Below are 7829 nucleotides of genomic sequence, written 5' to 3' on the forward strand. Positions count from 1 at the left end.
ATTGAGCACCTATCATGAATAAAGCCTTTTACATTTAAGTTATTTTCACAAATACTGTAAATTATCTTCTACTCTCCTGTCACCCCTACCTAAAAGCTCAGAGAAAGTGGGTGACATGACCAATGTTACAGTTTTTGTGAGGATTCAAAGCAGACCCATGAGACTTAGAAACCCCTATTCTTAAGTGTTTTCCAATATTGCATCAAAATTTGGCCTTAACTCAATCTGGACAATCCATGTACCCCAGAGTTGGGCCCAGGCCTGGACAGAAGCAATTCCACACAGGGAACCCTAACCAGGGCAGCTGGACCCCAAACCCAGCTTGCTGCCAGTATGAGCTTCCTCAGTAGATACAATTTCCTTTGGGTACCAGGTTAATTATATTCAAGAAGTGTGCTGTGCCTGTCAATAAATTCAGGCAATAATTGTTTTATTTGGTGGATCTTTTGGCATCAACCTTTTAATATGAAAATCACGTAGGAAATAATAACAATCCATGGCATTTCTCTAGTGCTTCAGAATTTACAAAGTGTTTTCACATACGGTGTCCTTGTCAGTGCTCTGAACAACCTGGGGTGGCTGATGTTCTGCACATCTGGAACACGAGGAGCCTGAAGCTTGTAGGCAAACGCAGAGGCCCGAGTGAAAGGTGAACCCAGACTTAGAACCCACATCTTCAGACTTTTTGGTAACAAAACTTATGTGTTCCCATGTAAGAGGTTCTACAATAGGGAGGAGGATTGGGAATGATACTGGGGAATCAGCAAGAAATGTGAAGAGGGGTTGGGGGGTTCTTCAGAAAAAGTGTATCTTATAAGTGAATAGACATTTTGAAGGGAGAGTAAATGAAAGTAAATCCTGAGAGAGTAAACATCAAGACACATCTACAATACAAGGGGAAGGGGTGATGAGATTGTGAAAGAGAGAATGAAGGCGTGGTCCTCAGAAACCCTGTCTACACATCCACACCGTACAGGAAATGAGGCAGGAGTTACACTTTGCCCTGTCCGGTAAGGAACACGGTGCTTGGAAACAGGTAAACTAGACCTTGTACCAATTCTGCCCTATTAACTAAGTGCCATCAGGCAACCCTCTCAATCTCTCCCTCAGTTCCTTCAACTATTAAATAAACCAAATCCTAAGGTAAGAGTGAAGAGTAAGTGCTGTGATGTCCATTTGTGAAAATTGAATATGGGAGTCATGATTTTAATAATAATTTCTACCATAATTCTCCAGTTCACTTCCAAATCCATTTATTTAAGTATCTCCATACTTAAAGTACCCTGTATGGATATGCAGTGGTTTATATTGTGTGACCTCAGTTAGACTAGAACTATCTTCCTCAGAAGTCCTTCCCTGTGTGATTCCAGATGAGCGTTGAGCGGTACAGATCTGATTGGTGGAAGTGAAGCAGCCCTCGTCACTCCCTGAAAGTCATGGTCAGATGTGGTGACAGACACAGAGAAGTCTGGGGCTTTCAGCTTGTCCTTGTTCACCTGCACTCCACGTCCTGCTCTTCTTCCTGCCTTAGGCGCTGCTGGCCAGCAGTGGCCCCAAGGCCATCATCAGGGACTTGACTACGGACCTGCGGGCAAAATCTCCCACGCGCACAACCCCATCAGCTCCACTTCGTGGCTGCTTGGGGGCAGCGTGTTCATGGCTCCTCGGAGAGACAGACGGGTGACTGTGCAGCTCCAGCTCCCCATTCAGGCCTTCCTTTCCCAGCTCCTCCCACAGCTGTATGAGGCCTACTTCTTGTACCAAATCCCTCACCCTACGATATACTCACAGCGGTTCTCCTTCCCAGGCTGAGTTCTGACTGACAGTTATTGGTACTGAAAGTGGCTCCAGGGGAAAGGAAGTTTCAGGGTGGGAATCTGGAATTGGTTCTCTTATCTGACTAGATTTCACTGCATTCATGACCCCATTTGGAATGGTAAAGGAGACGTTGGTTGTCCATAGCATGCAGTGGCAAAACAGTGACCGCAATTATTGCCCATTGCAGTGTGCAATTATTGCGCATTGTAGTGTGAGTGCAAGACATCAAGCATTGATTGCAGAGGCGCCCATCTCACAAGACATCCATCTCAAATAAATGTATTGCCAGCTGTGTGATGGCTACTAGCAAAACAACCAGGTGAGGAATGAGGCCCTCCCACACCTGCGAGCTTCCCCTTTCAGAAAACCCTGGGCCACCTAGAAAATGGCCATCACTTAAGTGACCTTGCCTCCAGTCTCCAGTACCCTGATTCCCACTCTTACGCTTCAAATTAGCCAATAGTGTGTGAGCCCATGAAGCCCAGAACCCCCAACCCTCAGACCCTAAGAAAGGCAGAGCCCAGGTCTGCTCCCTACACCTGTGACCTCGCTGTGTGGCCTTTCGGGCAGGCCATGTGCCCTCCAGGACTTGTGAGTAATAAATTTTGGTTTTCAAAGTTCCCTTATACTTTTTGCTGAAGTGTGTCCTGAAATCATAAGAACCGCAATGGCTGGTCCAGCCACAACATTGGCTCTGCTAGGGAAATGTCTGTGGGGCTCGTTACAAGTAATATGCCCCCAACGAGTGCCTCAGACATTCTCAGCCAAGAGCATTACCTTCATTATGCTTGATAATCAAGACACCTGCAATGAAGTGCCTGAGAGGTAAGGTTCTGGGTGACCATGTAGTTGCTGCCATCGAACATTTTAGTGACAATTTAAAAAAGAGTATAATGGGATTGGCTGGTTTGTTCTATGTGTAGCTCAGGGCTTTAAATTCTTAGATCAAGTTCAGGGAAGAAAGTTTCTTTGACTTTCCTGAAAGATATCTTTACCTTCTTTAGCTGCCAGGTTGAGATTTCTGAAAACTAAACCCAAAGTTCAATTCTGTGGCTAGCCAAATTATGATAAAAATGGAATCCCCAACATTGTGTGATCTCATGTTAAAAAAAAGGCATCTCAGAGATTTTTAAAAATGTTTAACACTTTTTTAAATTGAGGTGTAGCTGATACACTATATATTATATTGGTTTCAAGTATACAACTGTGATTCAACAGTTACATACATTATTAAATCCTCACCCCAATTAGTGCAGGTACTATCTGTCAGCATAGAAAGATGTTACAGAACTACTGTCTGTATTCTCTATGCTGCACTTCTATCCCCATGATCAACTTATATTACCATCAAGATTTTGTGCCTCTATATATCCCCCTCACCCACCCCACCCGGCCATTCCATCCCCCCTCCCCCATGGTAACTACCAGTCACTTGTCAGTGTCTATGAGTCTACTACTGTTTTGTTCATTTTGTTTTGCTTTGTTTTTAGATTCCACATATAAGTGAGATCATATGGTATTTGTCTTTCTCCGCCTGGCTTATTTCACTGAGCATTATATCCTCTAGGTCCATCCTTGTTGTTCCAAATGGCAGGATTTCTTTCTTTTTTTATGACTGAATAATAGTCCATTGTGTATAAGTACCACTCTTCTTTATCCATTCATCTATTGATGAACACTTAGGTTGCTTCCATATCACAGCCATTGTAAATAATGTGGCAATAAACACAGGGGTGCATATATCTTTTTCAATCAGAGATTTTTTTTATTCAGGTAAATTCCTATGAGTGGTGTTACTGGGTCATTTTGTATTTCTATTTTCAGTTTTTTGAGGAAACTCCATATTGCTTTCCATAGTGGCTGCACCAATTTACATTCTCACCAACAGTGTAGAAGGGTTGCCTTTTCTCTACATCCTCATCAGCACTTCTTATTTCTTGTCTTTTGGATAGGGGCCATTCTGACTGGTGTTAGATGATATCTCCTTGTGATTTTGATTTACATTTTCCTGATGATTAGTGATGTGGAACATCTTTTCATGTGCCTACTGGCCATCTGTGCTTCTTCTTTGGAAAAATGTCTGTTCAGGTCCTCTGCTCATTTTAATCAGGTTATTTGCTTTTATGGTTTTGAGTCATACGAATTCTTTATATATTTTGGATACTAGCCCCTTATCAGATAAACATTTATGAATATATTTGCATATACTGTAGGTTGCCTTTTTGTTCTGTTGATGGTTTCCTTTGCTATACAGAGCATTTTAATTTGATGTAGTCCCACTTGTTCATTTTTTATATTGTTTCCCTTGCTTGTGGAGATGTGTCCAGAAAAAAATTACTCATGCTTATGTTCAAGAGATTTTTGCCTGTATTTTCTTCTAAGAGTTACATGGTTTTATGTCCTATATTTTAAGTCTTTAATCTATTTTGAGTTTACCTTTGTGTATGGAGTTAAACAGTAATCCAGTTTCATTCTCTTGCATGTATCTGTTCAGTTTTCCCAACAGCAGTTATTGAAGAGACTATCGCATTTTCCCCATTGTATAGTCATGGCTTCTTTATCACATATTAATTAGCAACATATGCATGGGTTCATTTCTGGGCTTTCTATTCTGTTCCATTGATCTATGGGTCTGTTCTTGTGCCAGCACCATACTGTTTTGATTACTGTAACTTTGTAGTATAGCTTGAAGTCAGGGAGCACAAAATATCCCCAGCTTTCTTCTTCTTTCTCAAGATTGCTCTGCCTATTCATGGTCTTTTGTAGTTCCATATGAATTTTAGGATTATTTGCTCTGGTTCATTGAAAGATGCCATTGATGCATCTCAGAGATTTTTAAATCTAAGGATTATAAGAAGAAGCTAGTTGACACAGGCATATTTGAACACTGTAGTTGAGCTTTGTGAGAGGAAAGAGGAAGATATGAAGTATTGGTAATAGCTTGGTGACTCCACTTAATCTCCAGGCTGGACCCAAAAAAGTGATCCTGGTGAGCATGGGGTGCCTTGGTTGAGCTTTTGGACAGGACAATGAGAAGCCATGTGATACTGGTATATAATTGGGGGTGCAGGTCTGGGGCACCTGCCATCTGTGTGGAGCCAGAACTGATGCCACTATCATTTGAGGCAGTTAAGGTTGAGAATCTGTGTAAAAGAGAGATCCATGTTTTTAAGGAACACATCATGAAAACTAGCATAAAGCAGACAACTTGATTACTAGTAACTCAGTTGCTTTATATACATTTTCTCTTTAAAGTTCACAGCAGGCTGTTTGCAGGGGAGACACGTGGAGGCCAAGATAAGCTACTAAGCAGCTGAGCCAGGAGTCAAGCCTCTGCCTGATTCCAGAAACATGGGTACTAATATTCTCTGTACTCCATCTCCTGAGATAGCATTAAAACAAATGTATTAGAAAATGTACAAAAGTACACTAACACATTAAAAATCTAGATGACATAAACATTAATCTTGGCACTATAATTTAAAGATAGGCTGAAAGAGAGAGGACACCTAAGGAGCAATATAAACCCCCAAAGAACTTTGAAAAGTAACCAAAGATGTACTATCTCCACACCGCAAAGCAAAAGGCATCAGCTCCAACCACTTTAACAGTCAATTTTCATGAAAAATTACTTTTTTGATGCTTTAAAAGGGATTTCTAAATTTCAATGGAAAGTAAAATTGGGAAGGAAATAGTAAAACTTCAAAAATAATCAATAATGAAGAGGCACTTACTCTTCCTAGCATAAAAATACTATGAAGTTACAGTAATTTAAGAAGAATGGAATTAAATTTATGTGGCTACGTAATTCAAAGAAATAAACCAGTATGAATGATAGACTTTTATGAAAAAAAATGACATTGACATTAATGAGGAAAGACTACAATGATAGGAGTTTAATGTGACAAAAGATTATTTTCCATTTACACAGACTTGATTTATTTAAAAACATTTTTAAATTCTAGGCCACACTAATAATAACAGTAAATAAGACTTTTCAACTAATTAGAAGAAGATCTGGGAGAATATCTATTTATTTTCTGGTTGGGGAGAGGGATGTCTTTTGTAAGCATATCAGAGACTTCATCTAATTACAGATACAGGAAGAAAGAACAAATGTAGGAGAGGAAATTTTTTAAAAGACATTTTCTAAATTGAACAATGACTTATATGAGATTGAAAGGGTCTGCTGAATTCAAGAATTATAAAGAAACACACCTAATGTTTGACTTATGATGGTAAAATTGCAGGTCCAACAAGGGTAAAGGAAATCCTTAAGAGATTTCATTGAAAAAAAAGGTGTTAACTACAAAAGAATGCCACTAAGATTGGCATTGACCTTTTCATCCAATGAGACATGAAGTGACAGTATCTTCAAAATTTGGTGGGAAATCATTATGAAGTGAAGAGTTAATATTTAGTGGTATTATAAATGTTTTCACATATCAAAGGACTCAGGAAATATACCAGCCATTAAATATTAAAATAACCATAGGAAAGTATAAATCAACAGAAAAAAAGAATAACAACAACAAAAAGGAGCTCAAACAGGAGTCAAGATGCAAATTAACACTGCGAGCAACCCAAAACCCAGGCAAATTGTGGGTGCTGATCACCCAGAACTATCAGCCTTCCTGGAAATCCTAGATTGAAGGAAGGAAGTTTCCTATGGGCCCTGTTTTGTTTGGAGGGAAGCTAAAGTATGATTAAATGTATGGGATGACTGAAAACTTAAGATGTAAGATAATTTAAAAATTAATATTGGGATTCTATTTTCAGTCATCACTGGCAATTACTGTGCGGAGACAACCTTACTAGGATAAGAGTCCAGAGTGTTACCTGAGATGGGTCCTTGGTCTCATCGCAAGAAAGAATTCAAGAATGGACACAGAAAAGTCATCGAGCACTAAGAGTTGATTTGGAGACTGAGAGTTGGAAGGAAGGAGAGAATGTGCGCCATTGCAGGGCCAGTGCAGGCCCAGAGTGGATTTTGCCCAGGACTGTAGGGAGCCTTTTTTATATGAAGGGAGATGCATACTCATTAAGTGAGATTAGGTTTCAAAGGGAACAGGTGGATTCTTTTCTGTTGTTCAGGCTTGTTCCATCCTCACACTGGGCAGAGGGATTTTTTTACTATATTTGGTTCCCATCCTAACTGTCTTGCTTGGAGAGGTATGATTTTTACTATGTTAATGGTTTTGGATCATTTCTCCTCCAAGTTGGAACTAACTGGTTTTGGTGAGTCTGGTATCTATATCCACATCCCACAAGAACAGCTTGCATGAAATTTGTAGAATATAAGCAAGCATCTAGCCGAATGGGAACACTGGCCAAAGTGCCCCTTCCCCGCTCATGTCTGGCTATCTACCTGCTGCTCTAAGAGGGCTACACCCTCAGCAGAGATGGAATCAGACAAACACAAGCATAAGCTGTGCACTTAGTTTAAAATGGCCCTTGTGTGAGTGGAGCTCTCAGCACTAGCAGAGCTAACTCGTCTGGAGGAAAGTAACTTCACCCCAGGTCCCAAAGAATTCCCATAAATATTTTAAAAATAGAATGAGAGTACAGATGCAAAATAACAAAGCAGATTTCCACTTCCAATAGCGGTTGCCTGGGTCATTTCAGATCGACCTTTCCACTGAGAAACAGAAAAGTTAGACAGAATATTAAAAGTTGAAGGTGTTTTGGAGCACCATTAAGACAGTAAAAATCTCAAAATAATTATGCTGAACAAGAAGTCAGACAAAGAAGAGCAAATACTGTATATGGACAAAATATCTACTAACTTGATTTGACCAAACTAGTCAGCTTCTTTCCTCTCCACAGGCCCCTGAATTTGAGTGCAGCCTTGAGCTTAAGCAACCATTAGACTGCAGACCAACCTCCTCAATAGCCCCTTCCGGGGACTGGCTGACTGCAAAGGAAAACATTTCCTGTTCCGTGCTTGACCACACCACTTGCTAACCTCCCTACCCTACAACCAGTTCTTTTTAGCCTTGTTTACACCTCCC

The sequence above is a fragment of the Manis javanica genome, chromosome 17 (assembly GCF_040802235.1).
Source record: "Manis javanica isolate MJ-LG chromosome 17, MJ_LKY, whole genome shotgun sequence".
Lineage (NCBI taxonomy): Eukaryota > Metazoa > Chordata > Mammalia > Pholidota > Manidae > Manis > Manis javanica.